We start from the raw sequence: 21,268 nt of genomic DNA on the forward strand, positions 1-21,268 counted from the left end.
TGAAAGACAGTAGTAAATATGAGACAGAGGAGAGAGTTCAGTGCGTGAAACCAGAGGGTATTGATCATGCAAGAGAAGAAATGAGAGTGACTGTGAAAGTGACATTGGAGAATTCAAAAAACTGTTCAGTAAATCGGACCCCAGTGAGTGGAGTGTAACAAGCCCCGCCGTCGACAGAATGAAGGAAGCGGCTAAAAGGAGGTCTTCAAATTGTGGGATGTCCCCCTGGGGGGGGTCAGTGGTTGTATCCCCAGGGGGTCGCAAATGCCTCGCAAGTACTTGTAAATGAAAATGGATTGGAAACAATAGCTTGTTCAATTGGCATGTTTCCAGACGGCAGAAGAGATAGACTGGCGCTCAGGGCTGCGCGTATCATTAGTGCCGGTGCAGTTTAACTGGGACCCACAAGTGTGACGGGCTCAAAAGACCCCAATTATGGGGAGCAGTGTTTGATTACATTCTGTTTTTGTTTGATGCATTTGCTCTTTTATAAGTCTTTCATTTAGTGTGAATTGTGAGCTACAGAAAAAGTCCTCCATAAATGATCTCATAAGCCCCTCCCACAGTCCTTGCCATAAAGTTCTGAAGGGGGACCCGACTTCAAAACATTTTGCTTAGGGTTGCTCTGAGCAAAAAAAGGTTGAGGATCTCTGGTGCAGAGAGAACAAGAACCACAACCCCAATGAATTGAGACCTCAGTGTTCTGGCAAAGAAAGGTTAGTTACGCAAGGTTTCATTAATGTAAATGTTTGCAACAAATGAACGGTGACAGTGGAATCAGTCAAATAACCAATGCCTCGCATTTCTAACGCTTTCATCTCGCCGTGTGTCTTCACTTGCAGGGAAGGATGGGAAGTGCCCCCCGAATAACAATCCCATGAATTTCTGTCACAATAAAACATTCACCCCATGTGATAACGATGAAGACTGTGCTGCGCTGCCAGGCCACGTCTGTTGCAGACGCAGCTACTGCGAAAGATGCCTCCTTGCGATTATACGTATGTATGCACACTACTATGCTTTTATCATGGCCTGTATTTGTAGACAATGCATTATACTTCAACCCTTGCCCATTGCATTCCTCCAGAGTGAGTTAAAATCCAGGGCTGAAATTGACACACCCCGGGGCAGATCTATATCGGAGATGCGCCACTTTTACGCCGCCGTTGCGTCACTTTTGTGACGCAGCGGCGGTGTAAACCCTGCGCCACGTTGCGCCATATTTACATCGTGACGCATCTATGGAGATGCGTCACGATGTAAAGCCCTGCGCCACGTAAAACCTGCGTCAGGTTTCACGTGGGCGTGTCGACGGAGGGGGGGCGTTCCGTCGCAGGAACGCCCCTGAAAAGTGACTCAGTCAAATCTATAAGATTTGACTGAGTCACTTTCCCAACGCTGATGCGCCAAAACCCTGCGCCTGCTTGAAGCAGGCGTAAGGCTTGACGCACCATGTTAGGGATAGGGTAGGTTGGAACAGTGCTGGAGTTGCGTCGCGCTTGCGACGCAACTGAAGCACTGCGCCAACCTTACGCCATCGGATGCGTCACGCATCTGTTTATTCCTGCGCCATGATGCGCCGCATTGTAAATGCGGCGCATCATGTGTGGCGCAAGGGTAAACTTGCGTGACGCATCATTCCTGGCGCATCCTTGCTGATTTGCAGGGATGCGCCAGGCAACATAAATCTGCCCCCCCGTCTGTTGGGATTGCATGTCGGTGTAGCAGACAAGGGGGATGTGCGCCCTGGCAAACTGAATCTATGTCATCACCTCTTAGAGATGTTTTACAAGCAGTGGTCACTGCTGGGTTCGGCCCTCCCCTCCTTGGTCTCTCCTTTCTTTTTTACCTCTGAATACGTAGGTGTAGATGTGTTGTGTGGCCATTTTTTGTCAGTGTGCTCTGGACGGATGCTATGTATATTGGGGGCACTGATATGTCATTTGTTAATCGCCCTGTATTTTGGCTTTTCTTTTTTCTTTCTCTCCTTCTTTCTTACTTCGAGTCTTTTGTCTTCATTTCCTGATAACTTGGGGGCATATGTATCAAACGATTTTGTATTCGCAAACGCTGTGATTCGCAAAAAACAGCATTGGCGAATACAAAATCGCAAAACGTGATGTATGAGCCATTTTCACATCGCATTATTAAGGAATCACTAATTTTGCGATTCCTTAATTTTGCGTAAGCATTTAAGGAATCGTTCCTTAAATGCTATGTAACAAGCACCCAAGTTGTGCGATTTCTCCTTAAGAAATCGCAAATTACCACCAACTTCAAGTTGGTGGTAATTTGCGATTTCTTTGAAAAATGCACTTTTTGGCATTTTTCAAAGTGCCATGTGGCGCACATACATGCCCTTAGGGCATGTATGTGCGCGATATGCGCACACATGCTCATTTCAGGGGTGCATTAGGGTGTCCTTATGACACCCTTGCACCCTTGAAATTATTCTTAATTTGCGATTCTCTAATTGCGAATCGCAAATTGAGAATGACTTCCCATTCATTCCTATGGGCCTCACTTTATGATTAAGTCAACAAGCCAAAGTTAAGTTTAAACATTAATTTTGCAGCCATAACTTTCAGAATTGAGCTTCATTATGAACCGTACAATTCTTTACTCAGACACGTGAAAGAAGTATTTATTTCGAAATATTTGGATTTTAATGAGGCACCCTCAAATTCTCCAAACCAAATCCCAAGATATTTGTATGCTACAGAATATTCTAACTTCTTAGTAGATAAATGGCAGACCCTTACATGGCAATTTTCCTGCTACATGCCAAGCCCTTAGTTTTTTCCCTATGTTTATTACAAGCTTGGTCACGCTGCAATACCCTTCGAGATTGGTAAGGTGTCTTTCTAGTTTTACAATTGTTTGGTGTAAAATTACTGTGAATTCTTCATATTGCAACAAATGGAGAGGTTGCTGTCCAACTTTAGAGAGAAAGCTTTGCTGACACTAAGTGCCCGATTACAAGTTTGGCGGTGCAGTGCTGGGTCTGCCTCGCCGCTGCACTGCCGAACCCGAGGTAAGGCCACCCGCCTTATTATGAGTGTAACTCGTATCTGGCGGGATTTACATGGGTGTTCCCATGGTAGTGCCTTTAAAAAGAGACACCGCAATGGGAACGGCAAAAACAGTTTCTGCATGGCATGGATTGAAAAGTCCATGCTGTGCAGTAACTGGTGTGCATGCACACAGGGGACTACATGTTGTGCCCCCTGTCTGCATCCACAGGGCGCAGAGACACCAAGGAGCCCTGGAGGACCCCCTTTGTTTCCTGTCTGTCAGAGTTTACATGGAGTTAGAGTCCCCATGTAAACCCTGGAGGAGAGGAAACTTTTAATATGCTTGGCGGGACCGTGATTGTCCCGCCAAGCACATTGATGCCTCTCCACCGCAGCAAAACCCGCCAGGGAACGCCGGTTCCCTGGCGGCTGCGGTGGGGCTGTTGCAATTCGGCTGCCTGACTTGTAATTGGGCAGTCAGGAGACTGCCACTGCTCCGCTCCACAAGTCTGGCAGTCCTTGGTCCGCCAGACTCGTAATTTGTGCCTAAGAGTAGAACCAAAGTCTGCAGTACATGAATTCAAAAGGTTAGGGGCAAAAAAGAAAAACACAACTCTGTTTGAGCCCTCTACTGATATAAAGTTTTGCCGATGTTACCATTGAAGTGCTCAACATCACTCTCACCTATGTCTTGGTGTATAATAAGACTAACACTTTTAGAACCTAATATGGAATTCTACAACTTGGACTTGCACAACAGTGTTAAAATAATATTTGAAATTCATTGATTAATAGATCGATTATGCAGTTTTTAATTTGTAAATGATTTCTATATGTATTCAATTAATTTGAAATAATATTTGTGCATATGTTGTTTAAGGAAATATTTTATTTATATTTTTATGGACCCAACGGTGCATTCGGGCTTGAGCGGGTAGTGTTAATTTTAAGGTGTATATACATTTTTGTTTAATGTGTTTAATTTGTTTGGGATGTGTGCTACATTTGTGGAATGGGTGAGTAGTTAAAAAAATATTTTATCATCAGTTTGTTATTATTTTTCTTTTATATTTGTGTGCCTTATGGGATGGTGAGAGATACTGTTTGTTTTAAATGTATTCATTTAAGAAGTTAAAATACATGTTTGCTCAAATCTGATATATTTGTTAATATTTAAAAATGTCATTGCTAATTTAAATGTTTATACATTTAACATTTAGAGAGATGTTATTAATATGTTTGACATTATTTTTAATATGTATCTGAACCTTCCAATGTTTGCTCTGTCCTCAATGTTTATTATATATAAGCAAAAGTGAGAGAGAAGGGTGATTATAGACCTGTTCGCCTTCCAGCCAATCAATACTATGACAAAATAAGATCTAATATTCCAACTACCAATTTCTCACAGTCCTAAAGGCTACAGTGGCTTGGAAGCCGCAGGGTGTTTTAAAAGAACCCTCACTCACCTGCCTGTTAGGTGAAATGCTTCAGAATTGTGATCCCACCCTGGTCCCCTAATGCTTCCATGGTGTGATGCAATGCCTGATTACAACACAGCTGTTTTTTAGGGGTGATCTGTGACTGTGTGTGTGTTAGTTAAGGGTGAATTTTAAAATTGGCTCAAGATTTCCTATCACAACTTGTGAATTGTTCATTGGTGGAAGTCTCGGTCAATGTTAAAAGCAATGGTGGATCACTGTGGGATATTTTGTTGATCTCACTTATCCTAAGTGTGGTCTACATGTTTCAGCCATATTTTTTAATGCCTCTCAGGGCCAGTGTGGCTTTTGTCAGGAGAAAAATCAGAAAGACACATGCACACTAAGGCATGCAAAGAAGGTGTGTGTGGTTTGTACTTACAAACCAAAGGAGTTGTGAAGACAATTGCCTCTTGCATTTCATCTTTTAGAGTGGTAGCTTCTCACCACCTGGGATACTCCAAGGGGGTGAACCCTGTTGTCCCACTTTCTGATTGAATTTCATTCACTTTGGGCTTCACATGTAGCACAATACTACTAAAAGTAGCAAGGAAGCCCAAAAAATTGACTAGACTGCATATGTAAAGTTTCAGAATTAAGACATGAACAACTAAAAGGCGCATTTATGGTTACATGATTATGTAAACCAGTAAACAAATACATACCAAATACAATCAATAAAAAGAAAAAATGTACATTAAATCTGTAGTTATGGTTAGGATTCCTCTGATTTTTGCTCCCTAATAACTTTCCACCCATTTTATCAATTGACACAAAACTTTCCAGACCTATAGCATTTTCTACATTTTGTGCTGATGTACATATGGGTGGTGAATCATTAAGTGGGTGCAAAGATAAAAGGTGGGTCTCAAAACGTGTTTTCCACCAATGCATTTTCCATAGACTATTGCATTTGAAAAACGGCTGAACGGATTTACATGATATTTGGCTAGATTAGACATTATGGTCCACAGATGATCCTTTTGGGCACCGCAGATAAGTTGGGTAAGTATTTTTTTTAAGTTAAGTTAAACACGCAGCTGACATAGCAGACCTCATTCTTACAAATTATCTTGACCTAATACTACTGACCGAAACATCGCTAAAGATAGACTCTGCACCTATCCTTGACATTCTAATACCTCCAGGCTTTGGCATCATAAGAGCAGACAGACCTAAAATATCAGGGGGTGGCATCGCATTAACCTAAAGGTAAACCATTCACAAACCCCACGTCCCACCTCACCTATGAATACCTATGCTTAAACATTGTGAGCAACAATAGTTCCCTATGTAAATTACACCTGATCTACCAACCCCCAGGCAACAACCCCTCATTCATCGAACAAAACATGGAAATCATCTCCACCAATGCTGGACAACACGGCTCCCACATCTTTCTCTGAGACTTCAACCTTCACTGGAACGACCACAACTACCCCACAGTCAATAGCCTAAAAACCTGCCTTAATGACCTCAACCTGGTCCACATATGTGACAGCCCAACGCACAACCTGGGTGCTACTCTGGATCTCGTCATTGCAAGACCAAATACCATCAAACTTGAATTGATCGTCCCCTCTGATTGGACAGATCACTACTACTTCACTTTCCTTTTAACCCAACCAACTTAGACACATACACCCCAACTTAAGAAACCTAAACAATGGAAAAGGAACACCTGTGACATTAACCTCAATGATCTAACATGCCTCAGCAACAACGTACTATTGCCGCCAGTGGACTTGAGAGAGTTCCCTGACCTCACTAACCACTACAACAACTTGATGACTAGCATTCTTGACTCAGTTGCGCCCTTTCAGCTAAAAAGAACACCCTCTAAAGACTCCAAACCATGATTCAATGGGAGCCGAAATGACCAAAGACGCAACCTGAGACTAGCTGAACAGGCATGGAGATCCTCACCATCGCTAGAGCACTTTAAGCAACTGAGATCACAGAGAAGCACTTACAACAAACACATCAGATCCTCAAAAGCAAATTTCTTCAAAGATCAGCTAAACAAGGCTAGAAATTGCCAAAGGAAACTGTTTGAAATTATCAAGCAACAATCCGCTCAACATGCCAATGCTTCAACATTAGGAGGTGGGAGGTAAACTGCAACATGTTTGCCTCCCACCTCCTTGAAATACAAAGCATCCTGAAACACTTTCAAAACTCTCGATGAAAATTACATTCTCAAGATCTTAGCATCACTTAAACCATCAAATTACTTCTGTGACTCTCTTCCAGCCAATATCTTCAGTGAGATCAAAACTTCTCTAGACAAAGATAGTGAATGCCTCCCTACTGCCAGGAACCCTTCCGAGCTGCCTAAAAACAGGTCAGGTAATCCCCATTCTAAAAAACCCACAGCTGACCACACAATCCCAGATAAATACCATCCAATTTCCACTATTCCTACGCTAGCAAAACTACTGGAGAAATGCGTCCATTCCCAACTATGCAGCCACATAGCTCAATTCCACCTCATTGACCAGTTGTAATAAGGCATCCATCAGGACCATAGCACAGAAACAGCCATGACTCACATTGTAGACGATGCGCTCAGAATACTGGACCAAAATGAATCCTGCCTCCTAATCCTCCTAGACCTATCCTGAGCCTTCGATATAGTCAACTAGACTTACTTGAACACAGAAAGGGGTATCTGGGTATGTCCTAAAATGGTGCATCTCCTTCTTAGATAGCCAAACTCAAAGAATCAAGCTCAACCAATCACTGTCCACCATCACCACTGTCACCCTAGGAGTCCCTCATGGTTCCTCCCTATCACGTACCCTCTTCAATCTATTCATGGAGCCCTTAACCAACATTCTGAAACTCTCGGATGTTCACTACATATATGCAAATGATACCCAACTATACCTAAAAGTATCATCACCAGATGATATCCGTTCACTCAACACAACTCTGCAAAAAACCCACAACTGTCTGACCAGAAGCCACCTAAAACTCAATGCTCTCAAAACTGAATTCCTGCTAATTACCCCTCCGCGAGGACACGTCAACATTGAAGACTGGATGAAACCCTCAACAGCCTTCAACTGCCGGCCAAACATTCATGCACACTTAGGAGGGGACCCACACTCCTCCCACCTGCGCAGCCTAGCCCTACCCCTCAAAACTGCCCCAGCACAGAAAAATAAAATGATAATAACATCTCGTTATTATCATTTTATTTTTCCTTGTTTGCCGTGCTGAAAGGAAGTGGGGCAACGCCCCTCCGCCTTAGCGGAGGAGTCGCCCCTGCTCCTACTGTGTCTTCATCTTCCATCTTTCTCCTGTTATTAGCCATTCTGCCCCCATTCTCATTCCTCTTTTTTACACCAATATGCTTTCCTCATGTCTCTTTCTCACCCTATTTGGACAGCGATTAATTTATGTTTTACCTAATTCCTTCCCTTTTGCAAAACTTGCCTCATTAATCTGCGCTGTGTCAAAGGGAGAGAGCAGAAATGCGCCATTTTTGCCAAGATGTGACACACTTTTTCTCTTTCCTAGCCGTGGCACACTTGTGGTTGCCTTGTGCCAATGCAGGCACCGTTGCGTCGTATCGCAAAGGTGCCTGCATTTTGATCAGGATAGTTTTTGTGCAGGAAGGACTACATTCCTACACAAACAACATCCCTTAAAGGTGTATTCCTCTTCATTTAAAGAGGAAGTAATGAGGATAAATAAAGATGTTTCTCCTCATTATGCCAGTCCCGGGTAGGCACACCATTTTAGTGCAAACTCAGGTTTACAGACATTAGTAAATCTAGACTTGCGTCAAAATACAAAGGTGGATGCAGCGGGAACACCCATGTTCCACCTAGGTAACACATCCCCAATACAGGGTTACACAAGGAAGAGCGAGGTGCTGTATTGTGTTACTTTGTGGGTGAAAAGTGTCCCAAGGCCACCCATTTGCAAGGTGACCTTTACAAAGCCATGCTAATTTTTTTTTAATATTCATTAATTAGCTTGGCTTTGCAAAGGTCAGCTTGTAAATGTCACTTTAAAGATGTCTCAGGCCTGCCATTGCAGCCTGTGTGTGCAGTTTAAACTGCCATTACGACATGGCAAAATAAACCTCATGCCAGGCCTAAACCTTCCTTTTTAGGTCTCGCCTTACCCAGCGCATGCGCTGGTCTGGCGAGACTTATTGAGAGGGCTCCAAAAAGTGCTACCAGGCCAGGCTAGAGCTACAGTGCACGTGCGCAGGGGCGTGCGCCGCGCTTTACCGCGATTACTCTTGGCTTCGCGGCCGCATGGCCGCTTTGCATAGCCAATAGGTCTCGCTTTTGGGACCTTATAAATATTTAGTTATGCAGCTGTTGCATGGCTAAACACTTATAAGGTCCCAAAGGCGAGACCAATTGGCTATGCCAATGCTTGTTTCACTATTGCAAGGCTACCTGCTCTCCATAGGCCAGAATGGGCAGTTTGATTATTATTATTATTATATTTAAGCTTAGAAAGCGCGCAGCTACCCGGAGGTTTCCCGGCGCTAGAGACCAAAAACATTATTGGTTAAATAACCAGGTCTTAACTTCTTTACGAAATTTGAGATAACAAGGTTCTGTGCGGAGAGATAAAGGAAGAGAGTTTCATAGGGATGGAGCCAGGACGGAGAAGGAGCGACCTCCCATCCTGGCTCTCTTGACTCTAGGAACTTGGAACCTATGCTGGTTAGAGGATCGAAGGGTACGGGCAGGGCTGTATCGATGCACTAAGGTACTGAGGTATGGGGGGGCATGGCCTGTATTTATCCTGTGCATATAGCAGAGGGCCTTAAATTTCGTGCGGTTTTCAATACGTAACCAATGCAGTTTACGAAGTGAGTTGGAAGTAGGAGATATGTTAGGTAATTTACAGAGCAGCCGAGCCGCCATGTTTTGGACTGTCAGCAATTTACGGGTTACCTCTTTGCACGCCCCCAGGAGAAGAATATTGCCGTAGTCCAGTCTAGAGGTGATTAAGGCCTGGACTACGGTTTTCTGTGTCTCCTGAGGGAGCATCCTGATGATCTTACGAAGCCACTTGATGATGGTAATGCAGGTGGAGGAGATTTTTACCACGTGATGTTTCATGGAGAGTTGATCATCAAAAGTGATGCCCAGATTACGAGCTGTTTTAGATGGTACGGGAAGCTTACCCATTTGTGCAGGCCAGTGTTGGGGGCCCCACAGGGTAGTGTTTTTGCCAAATAAGAGAAGCTCTGTTTTCCCCCTATTCAGCTTAAGTTTGTTTTTGTGCATCCACTTGGCGATGTTATTAAGACCTATACAGAGAGAGGAAGGGGTGGAATGGGAACCGGTTGAGAGAGAGTAAATGATCTGTGTATCATCAGCGTATGAGTAGATGGTTAACCCTGCCTGTTCTGCAATGTAGGCCAGAGACCTGACGTACAAATTGAAAAGGATGGAACCCTGAGGAACACCATGCGCTGATTTATAGATTTGCGAGGCAGAGGAAGGGGAAAAGACTTGAAAAGTGCGGTCTGAAAGAAAGCTAATGAGCTAGTTGAGGGCTGAGCCGGTGATGCCAGATGATCTAAGAGTATTGATGAGGATGGGATGGGAGACCGTATCAAAAGCGTCACTCAGGTCGAGTAGAATGAGTGCTACGGTCTCCCCCTCATCCACCCGACAACGAATGGTTTCTGAGACCCCCAGCAGGGTGGATTCAGTTGAGAAGCCGGATCTGAAACCAGACTGAGATGGATGGAGGATCTTATTGGATTCAACATGTTGAGTGAGTTGTGTGATAATATGTTTTTCTAATATTTTTGAGAAAACAGGGAGGAGAGAATTGGGACGGAAGTTGGATACGTTGTTGGTGTCAGCATTAGCCTTTTTTAATAGTGGCTTGATCATAGCATGTTTCCACGCGGAGGGGACCTTAGCTTCTCTGAGGGAGGAATTAAGTAAGTCCAAAATAGTATTAAGAGCAGGAGTGTCCAGAGTTTGTAATATTTGAGGGGGAAGAGGATTCAGCGGAGAACCAGACTTAATATTGTTTATGATGTTGGTGAATGAGGAGCTGTTGAGAGGGGTCCAAGTACTAATTTGCTGGGCAGGTGGAATATGGATTTCCTCTAGGTGTTCGGATTCAGAAGAGATCATAGAAACCGACCTGTTGTTGGAGCTACTCAGTTGCAGAGGAGTAGTGAGTTTGTCAATAGAAGCCTCTGGGATACATAGGGTGGCTGCATTGGGTAGTTTTGGAGAAGGCGAAGGGGAAAATGGTTTGTCAAAATCAACATAAATGGAGTCAATTTTAGAAATAAAAAATGCAGCTAGGGAATTGCATTGTGGAGCATCTAGGCAAGGCGCTTTGGGTTGGCATGCTGCTCCCGATAATTCTTGTACAGCCTTAAAAAGGGCCTTGGGGCGCTTCTGTGCCTCGAGTATTGTGATATTGACGTAGTCTTTTTTTGCAGTTCTGCAAAGTGTATGATAATTATTTAAGGCAGTCTTGTATCGTTGTTTAGAGCTTGTGTCGTAATAAATGCGCCACTTGCGCTCAAGATTTTTACATAGTGTTTTTTCTTTTTTCAATGCATCTGTGAACCAGGGCGCAGGGGGGTGATGCTGGTTGTGCTTTTTCTTTTGCAGGGGTAGACATATATTAACAGCTTCAGTTAGCCAGGTGTTAACTAGGGAGTCTGCTTCAGTGATGTTTACTTCAGTACAAGGTATGGTATTCTCAAGATAAGCGTTGAATTTTGTAGGGTCCAGATTAGTCCATTTTCTGAAAGGTCGAGATTCAGTAAGGACCAGGGGAAGGTTGGGCGAACAGCTTGTGGTGACAGAAAAGGTCACCAAGTAGTGGTCTGACCATAAAAGAGGTAGAGATGGGCTGCATACAATAGATTCAAGGTTGGAGAGGATGGGGTCGAGAAGATTCCCAGCTTTATGGGTGGAGCCAGAGTTATGTAAGATGATGTGGTAAATAATTTAATTACCGGAACTTAATTTGATGCGGAAAATCTATAACAATAGCTCAGTAAAATAAGAGGCAGAATCCGTGGTATTAGAGGTTCGGAACGGGCTTTATTCCAGAATCAATTTAAATTGATGAGCTCCAATTCCATCACCACGAAGGTTCAGGAAGTGAAGACGCTACTTTATTGACAAGTAATTATTTTTATACAATAGGCATTACAGTGAAACAGATGGAGGAGGCGTAACAATTGATAGTAAAGATAAAACATACATGCGTAGCAAAAGTGGGTGTAACTGGGTGTAACTAAAGAACGTCATCAGGTACGATGTCATAATAGGGTGGTTCCATGAAAGAATTTCGCAATGTCAGCAGAAATACTTGGCAGAAATGCGCGCGCAGCAGCCTGACGTGTGATTGACGTGCAACTAGGGGGTGAAGGGGACTTGACATTTAGCTCTACATATGGCGACAGAAGTCTGGAGGGTCAAGTCAACCTAATCCCAAATCATATCTAACATCCTATGTTTAAAGAACTGTGTTATCCAAAAAGAGAGGTCTCTTAGAGTAGAATCTTATTCTATACTGACTATACTGACTGTTAGTGCGTGTACAAGCGTCTAAGTGTCTACACTAGATGCGGGGGCAGAAATCCTCCATAGTAATAGGGCTATGAATTACTTGCATAAAGACAGAGAAGCCGGGCCTTTTGCTCGGTAGCTGGAAGAATGTTTACTTAAACTACTAGACAGGAATGCATTGGGCAGGGAGCGGAGCAGATAATTTCGAAGGTGAAATACAGTTTTTGGCAGGCTACAGGCTGATGTCAGGCACCGTGAGCCGCGCAGAGAATGAGACAAAGTTCATGGTCACAGATGCAGGCTCAGACTGGAGCTTTCAGAGGCAGAAGGGAAGAAAAGCTTGATGGCAGAATCAGGGCCTACTCGCCTGGACTGTAAAATGGCATAAGTGAACCATATAAGGCCGGTGGCCTTTCATACTTGGGAATGGAATATCCGGCCCATTCATGGCGGATCTGAAAGAGGACATGTTGACGGTGGACGCACATGTGTTTGCGTCTTCATAACTGGAACTGGAGGGAACATACATGTACTTGTGATTTATACATGAAACCGTTGGGGTCCAAGATAGGGGACATAACTGATCATAAAAATCCATATTTCCACATTCCCTCCTTGTCCCCTACTTGCCCGTTAAGAGATATCAATCTTCATCAATCCGTTGATCTGTTCATATAGCATCATTTGTTCTTCTTTTTTCTTCTGTGATGAATGAAATCTTGGTGGTGGAATACACGATGTGGCACACAGACCACAGATCGCTGGTCCACATTGTAGGCATAAGCAGCAACTGAATAGTATGAGAAAGCCAATACCTAGGAAGGATAGGACCTTCCATCCAAAGGTAGATAATACACTCCAAAACCAACCGGACCAGGTCCAGGTGCCTGGATTCTGGTGTATCTGGCTTACAATCTTATGAAGGCGAGTTATGGCTTTATATACAGATGGCGAATTTTCTGGTATGAAAATGCAACAGCTCGATCCGATGACCCTACAAGCTCCGCCCCTATCGGCCAAGATGATGTCAAGGACAAGACGATTTTGAAGCACAACAATCCGCATAGCAGACTGCTCTTCCGTTAAATTGCCTAAGGCGGAAATAGTTTCGTTCACTACTGCTTCAAGGGTTCTGGTTAATCTACGTATCAGCTTACTATTAGTAACTGTACCTATATATGGAAAGAGACCTTTATTGAAATCTGTGTATTTTTCCCATGCTGTCTCAGTGTAATCGACTATTGGGAGATCTCTCCTTTCTCTATTGTGTACTAAATGAGTATTTCTATGATAATCAGGAGGAGCTAGGAAAACAGGTGGCAAAAGGAATCCGATGTAGCAGGTACCATCCCAATCTAGAGGCAGACGTATATATGCCGTCTGACCACATATGAAGTAGGAATGGCGGGAAGCTCTAAATGTAGACTTGCCTTGATCACTAAAATCTATTACAGTGGTGCATCTACTATGGCCCATATGTATGGAACCATTCTTTCTTACACATAATTCACCTTTAACTGGAAATACTGACATGGTGGGCAAAATTGGAGTAGCTTCGGATTCGACATTCAGGATCATGAGATTAAGCGTAAAATTACCTAATCCATACACTTCATTTTCTAGATCAGTTCCTGTTCTTTTGGGAAGTCCCTTCTTGTTAGGGTGACAGACTTTGAATAAAACTAAGTTCAGATTTCCCCATACCCAGTTGTTCTGGTAAACTGCAGAATTCGAATCTAGGGAATTAATTAAACTAAACCATGCTCCACAGGAGCCGTTGTGTGTGAACGGGTATGGAAAGAGAGGTAAAATTCCTTTATAGTTCTGATAGGGAGGAAGTCGACCACATATCCAACAATTTGTAGCATTGCTAACCTGATGGGAATGATGTAACATACTAATAAAAGTGTTATTGCACAGCGCAAATCTATAAAACAACTCATGCGGAGGTAATTCACTAAAAGAATGTTCAGCAGTAACATTATAAACATGTCTAGAAATAGGATAATATGTGTGCAACAATATACTTGCAGTAATTATTAAAAGACTTAAGAAAAACAAAATTAATAACGTCACTGTGCAATGACTACGCAGTGATTTACAGTACGCATGTCGTTTCAGTTTCATCCTTCTGTTTCTTTCTCTATACAGGTCTAAGGGATACATGTCAGAGACAAATTCGACCGATTCACCTTGGAGAGGACTTAAACAATCAAATTGCCTGACTTGTTAGACCTAAGTTTTAGTTTGTATTGTTCATGGTTACTCAGTTCAACCAAAGGAAGTTTTGAGTCAATCGGGGAAGACACGCAAGGTGTGTCGTTTACGTCTGACGGTAATCCATAAAATTTCTTGATATGACTTGAATGTATCCAGCCTTTTCGACCTTCGATCTTCACGGCTGTCCTCGTCGTTAACAATACGAGTTGGGGCGACTTCCACCTAGGATCCAGCTGAGACTTCCGATCAAAGTTCCTCACTAAGACCAAATCTCCTGGAATTACGTCATGGGGTTTCACCTCAGTGTTGTCGGGAAAAGCTGCAGCTACCTGTGAACGACAAGATTGTAGTGCAGACATCAAGGAAGCCAAGTAATCTGTCAGCATATTACAGTCAATATCAGTTATTTTACGTGGTATAGGCGTCCCCCACATATTTGGTGGTCTACCGAAGATCACCTCATACGGGGATAGCCCTGTTCGAGAGTGTGCTACCATTCTCATGTAAAAGAGTGCAACGGGTAAGGCTACTACCCAGTCGACACCTTTCTCTCTACAAATTTTGGACAATCTAATTTTCAGGGTCTGGTTATGTCTTTCCACGAGACCTGCTGCCTCGGGGTGTCGGACACAGTGAAATTTCCACTGATAGCCTAACAAAAGTGAAACGTGTTTCATTAGTTCGGATGAGAACGGCTGGCCGTTATCTGAGTAGACAACACGTGGTAAACCGTACCGTGGGAAGACTTCTCGAACTAACTGTTTGGCAGTAGTCGGGGCAGTGTAATCTGAAACCGGGTATGCCTCTGTCCAACGGGAAAGAGCACAGACAACTACGAGAACATATTTGAATCCTCGACATCGTTCCATCTGGATATAATCCATCTGGAGGACTTCAAAAGGGTGATCAGGAGGCTGAAATCCACCCTGTTCTACGGGAATGCTTTTACCTGGGTTAAACTGACAACAGATCATACAGGTGCGAACTTTTTGTTTAGCTGCTGCTCGTAAATGTTTGTTGAACCAAATGTGTTGAATGCTGTCTAGCATAGCTTTTTCTCCTAGATGCGCTGGACTATGTACAGTATTAATTATAACTTGGACCATTGAATCAGGAAGGAACCACACAGATTTTTCCTTCGTCATCCATCCTTGATCCGTTTCGATCCCTCCTAATTCGGTCCATTTCTTTATTTCATCTGGTGTAGCATGTGTCTGTATGTCAATTACGTCAAGAGCGGGATCCTTAACCGTCATGCAATATGTTGGTGTCGGGACTATTGTCTTTGTCATGTCGGATGTTTGAGTTTGAGCAGTCTGTTTAGCTGTTCTGTCAGCTAGATCATTGCCTTGAGAAATGATATCAGTAACTTTCGTATGAGCTTTACATTTCATAATTGATATTGCAGTGGGTAGATGTATTGCATCTAATAAGGCATGAATAAGGGGTCCGTGCTGAATGTGGACACCGTGAGAAGTTAAATAACCTCTCTCTCGCCACAGCACGCCGAAGTCATGTACAACTCCGAATGCATAACGTGAATCAGTGTATATGTTGACTTTTTTATTTGTGGCTTGAATACAGGCTTGTGTCAGAGCGATGAGTTCTGCTGCTTGAGCTGACAAGGTATTTATGCAATTTGTTTCAATGACTTCAGTGTCTGTTGTGACTGCATAAGCGGCCACTAGCTCTCCTTTACCTGTTCTCATACATGAACCATCTACATACAACGTCAGGTCTGGGTCTGACAATGGGACGTCTGTCAAATCTTGTCTGGGTTTCGTCGTGATAGTGATAACTTCAATACAATCATGTGCAAGTGGGTCTGTTCCGTTTATTGGTAACAGTGTGGCAGGATTCAATGTACTACAACGTCTGATTTCTATATGTGACTGAAACAATGTTAATTCGTAACCAGTAAGTCGTGCTATAGTCAAGTGTTGTGTTTGTGTGCGGTTCAAGAGAACCTCTACTGCATGTGGTACTTGTACTGTCAATGGATGTCCTAATACTATGGCATCGCTTTGTCTGATTGCCAAAGCTGTTGCTGCCACTGATTTCAGGCACGCAGGCAAAGCCTGAGCTACGGGATCTAATGTACTAGAAAAATAAGCACATGGTTTGTGTGATCCTGCTTGTTCCTGTGTGAGTACTGACAAGGCAGTACCTTCGCGTTCTGTAACAAAGAGTGTAAAAGGCTTACTGTAACATGGTGTTGCTAAAACAGGTGCTTGGCATAAGGCTTTCTTTAGTCTTTCAAAAGCTTGTGTATGTTCCTGAGTCCAAGGGAGAACAGTCGATGTGGCTGCCTCCTGTGTTGTCAATTGAATGAGTGGTTTTGCTAGAAATGCATACTGAGGGATCCACTGCCTACAATATGAAGTGAGGCCTATGAAAGCCCGCACCTCCTTTTGTGTCTTGGGTATTGGCATATTAGCAATTAGCCGGATGCGATCTGGTGTGAGCTGCCTTCCCTCCTTGGACAGCGAGTGACCAAGGTAAACAACTCGCTGGACACAGAATTGCAGCTTAGAAGGGGACACCTTGTGCCCCTTTTCGGCCAAAAATTGTAAAACCGTCAGTGAGGCTTTTTCACATTCAGGTTCGCTTCTAGCGGTGATCAGCAGATCATCGACGTATTGAAGCAGGGCAGTGTTGACTGGCATGTGGATGCTGTCGAGTTCTCGTTTCAGTGCTTGGCTATAGATGCTGGGGCTTTCGGTAAATCCTTGAGGTGCGCGTGTGAATTTAAAGCTTCGTCCATTTAAACTAAATCCGAACAAGTATTGGCTTTCCGGATCTATTGGGACGCTGAAAAAGGCATTCTTGAGATCAATTACAGTAAAGAATGTTGCTTCGGAATCAATGACTGTCAGTAATGAAGAAATGTCTGGGACTACGGGGTATTGTGGTACTATGCATTTATTTAATTCGCGCAGATCAATAACCAATCGATATACTGGCGGGGCTATTGGATCGGTTCGTTTAAGAATCGGAATTATCGGTGAATTACATACATTGGAGTCAGTTTCCACAACCACTCCTTGGGTAATAAGCTCGTCAATGATTTGTAGTAAAGCCACTACAGCATCTGGTGGTAACTTGTATTGTCGCATTCGTGGTAGTACTATTCCTGGTTTCAGTGTAACTCGATATGGTGTAATGTTCATGCAACCAACATCAGTGGGGCCTTGTGCCCATAAATGTGTAGGTAAATTCTGCAGTCGGTGATCCATGTCTCGGGACACGTAGTGCCCTTTGAAATCACGTAAAAACAATCTTACTCCTTCTGGAGAACAACATATAATAGCTCCTAGAGCTTTCAAAGTTTTTATGCCTAACAAGTTTTCTGGACATGATTTAGTAAGTAGTAAATCTGTAGTTCGTGTCAAGGGACCAATCGTAAGTGGAAGAGGCTGTGTTACTTCGTTAATGATAGGTTTTCCTGAAAAGCCAAGGGAAATATTCTGTAAGCCTGAGAGGGGTGCCCCTGGAACTTCACTACGTTTTATTGTTGTTCGGCTTGCCCCTGTATCAAGTAAGAATTTTCTATCTTGACCTAACAGTTCACTGTGTACATAAGGTCCTTCTTGATCTACAGGGACCTCAATAAGGGGTAAGCCAACTTCCCTCTCTAGGCTGTTTCATGAGTATCGTTGATAATCAGGATAGTCATACTGTGCGGTCTGATACATCTGTCGGGTCGTAGTTTGTGTGGCAGCAATAGGCTGCGGTGGTGGAGCTGGCATAGACTGTTGCGGGGCTGGCATGGACTGTGCATGCTGCAGTGCTCCTTGTTGGTTCTGATCCTGTCTAAGTGGTCTTGGTCTTTCTTTTGTATTACCTATGGCGATATTATGTTTTAAGACTGGACAATCGTGTACATAATGACCTGGCTGTTTACAATAGTTACATGTCCCTTTTACAGGACCTGTTGAAACACTGGACTGTGTTATACCCTTCTTATGACCGTCAGCTGGAACTGTCTGGGAAACTAGCATTTTCATTTTCGTGTCTTTCATGCGTCTATGTTCATGTTCTTGTTCCTCTCTAATTCTATTGTGATGGTACTGTAGCATTTGTAACATTTGTGACGGAGTGTTACCTTGCCAGGTACTCTCGAATTTCAATACTCTATTCTTAACTTGGGGCAAGGCATTTTCAACCAATTTTGTCACAAACAGATGTGGATACGACTCGCTACTTGCTTTTATTCCACTATTTATACCAAAACATTTTTCAAATCGGGAATAGAAATCACTAGTGTCTTCATCTGATTTCTGTTTACAGGCTGAGATTGCACCCCAGTCTTCCTTTTTCGTAGTTAATAAACGTGGCAATACCTGTACTAATAAACCTGGTAGTGCTTTGGTCTTGTCCCCGAGCCCTGAACCTGGACCTCGAGCTTTTTCTTCGTTTTCTAATGCTGTCCAATCTATCTTCTGGTCTCCCACCTCCCAATCCTTTTCCTTGAGCTTTTCGTAAATGCCCGCAGGCAATAATACCTTCAATATAGTCATAATGTCGGGGTTTGCTGTTGCAGAGGTACAGACGGAGGAGGGTCTTGGCGTTGAACCCCCTAGGCAGGCGGTCTATGTGGCGCAGCATTTGCATACTCGGGAGCTGCGTCGTCTAAATAAGAGGAAAGAAAAACATCTTCTGCGGATCTGGGATGCCCTTTGGGATGTACTTTTATCGGAAATAATGGGGGTGGCAAGTCTTTTGGTATCTCCGGAGTAGCCTTAGGTAACCCTTCGGCCAGAAGAGGATACATACCATTCACAAGGGCATTTCTTTGTCTGTCTGTTTGTTCTGACTTTACTCGAGTACCTTCTTCAATCAATACACTTTCTCGAACTTTATTTGAATTCTCCTTACTTTTCTCTTCCTGTCTGAGCGCTTTTTCTGTGCGTCTATATGATTCTTTACGCCATAATTCAATGGCATCTTTCTGTGACTGTCTAGCTTTCTTTTTCCATAATTCTTCTTCTACTTTCATAATGCAATCTGCATCCCAGGTCCCAGCTGCGGGCCACCTCTGACTTTCTGGTAATTCCTTGGTGTAGTCTACCCATAGATCAAGAAATAATATGGCGTCTAGGCCATGTTTATGATACATGAAGTACCCTGGAGTGTCCCTAGGAGGAATGGGAACAGCTTCTTCGAGTACCCCTTTTCTAGTTGTGATCTGTCTTAATTTCGAAAAGAGCGGCATATTGAGAACTGATCTGATACCTAATTTTGAACACATTTAATACCATAAAACACAATAATGAACAGTCATTCACACCACAATATACAGAACGTATTTTAAACGTTTTAACATTTAACATTTAATGAATAAACAATAATGGTCATTTAGGGAACTAGTCACTAAGCACAATACTCAATATTAACTAGGTAATTCTGAATTATATACTAGACATACTTGATATACTGCTAAACAGTACAGATACACTGCTGAAACAGTGCAGACCGGATTTGTGTACCCAAACCCGTCTTGACCGGCACAACCTATGTGCACGTCAGAACGCCTCCCCGATAATGGTACTCACCGGGTAGCTCGGAACGGAAGGCCTCGGAACTGAACTGAACTTGAACCGGACTGGACTCGACTCGAAACTTCGGAAACTTCGGAAACTTCGGAAACTGGTGGGCCTCTGTATACCTCGGATCTTGCTCTCTCAGCTAGGCTCTGGTCGGGATACTTCGCACTTCTCACCGCCTCGTCTGGGTGTTGATCGCAGCCTCAGTTACCCCCGCTCGGCAGGAGGGAGATACAGGAAATCCTGTGGGTACGCGTTGTTGTCCGTCCAGCTGTGACAGGAGACCGGGCCTGCAACGCACCGCCGGCGCGTGAGATGAGAAAGTGTCCCTATTCGGGCGCCATTTATGTGGTAAATAATTTAATTACCGGAACTTAATTTGATGCGGAAAATCTATAACAATAGCTCAGTAAAATAAGAGGCAGAATCCGTGGTATTAGAGGTTCGGAACGGGCTTTATTCCAGAATCAATTTAAATTGATGAGCTCCAATTCCATCACCACGAAGGTTCAGGAAGTGAAGACGCTACTTTATTGACAAGTAATTATTTTTATACAATAAGCATTACAGTGAAACAGATGGAGGAGGCGTAACAATTGATAGTAAAGATAAAACATACATGCGTAGCAAAAGTGGGTGTAACTGGGTGTAACTAAAGAACGTCATCAGGTACGATGTCATAATAGGGTGGTTCCATGAAAGAATTTCGCAATGTCAGCAGAAATACTTGGCAGAAATGCGCGCGCAGCAGCCTGACGTGTGATTGACGTGCAACTAGGGGGTGAAGGGGACTTGACATTTAGCTCTACATATGGCGACAGAAGTCTGGAGGGTCAAGTCAACCTAATCCCAAATCATATCTAACATCCTATGTTTAAAGAACTGTGTTATCCAAAAAGAGAGGTCTCTTAGAGTAGAATCTTATTCTATACTGACTATACTGACTGTTAGTGCGTGTACAAGCGTCTAAGTGTCTACACTAGATGCGGGGGCAGAAATCCTCCATAGTAATAGGGCTATGAATTACTTGCATAAAGACAGAGAAGCCGGGCCTTTTGCTCGGTAGCTGGAAGAATGTTTACTTAAACTACTAGACAGGAATGCAGTGGGCAGGGAGCGGAGCAGATAATTTCGAAGGTGAAATACAGTTTTTGGCAGGCAACAGGCTGATGTCAGGCACCGTGAGCCGCGCAGAGAATGAGACAAAGTTCATGGTCACAGATGCAGGCTCAGACTGGAGCTTTCAGAGGCAGAAGGGAAGAAAAGCTTGATGGCAGAATCAGGGCCTACTCGCCTGGACTGTAAAATGGCATAAGTGAACCATATAAGGCCGGTGGCCTTTCATACTTGGGAATGGAATATCCGGCCCATTCATGGCGGATCTGAAAGAGGACATGTTGACGGTGGACGCACATGTGTTTGCGTCTTCATAACTGGAACTGGAGGGAACATACATGTACTTGTGATTTATACAT

At 43.5% G+C, this 21,268-nt stretch overlaps 2 long non-coding RNA genes across 2 annotated transcripts in view; one reads left to right on the plus strand and one right to left on the minus strand.

Annotated features, from left to right (window-relative positions):
• LOC146812392 (uncharacterized) overlaps positions 1-21,268 on the plus strand; it is a 153,519-nt gene that overhangs the window by 76,718 nt on the left and 55,533 nt on the right. The window contains exon 2 of the long non-coding RNA XR_014966844.1: positions 843-998. This is a non-coding gene — a long non-coding RNA (uncharacterized LOC146812392). The remainder of the gene's footprint in view (positions 1-842; positions 999-21,268) is intronic.
• Positions 1-21,268, minus strand: part of LOC146812393 (uncharacterized) — a 69,077-nt gene that overhangs the window by 38,808 nt on the left and 9,001 nt on the right. The gene's annotated exons all lie outside the window — the stretch shown is intronic.

The sequence above is a fragment of the Triturus cristatus genome, chromosome 7 (genome assembly GCF_964204655.1).
Source record: "Triturus cristatus chromosome 7, aTriCri1.1, whole genome shotgun sequence".
Classification (NCBI taxonomy): domain Eukaryota; kingdom Metazoa; phylum Chordata; class Amphibia; order Caudata; family Salamandridae; genus Triturus; species Triturus cristatus.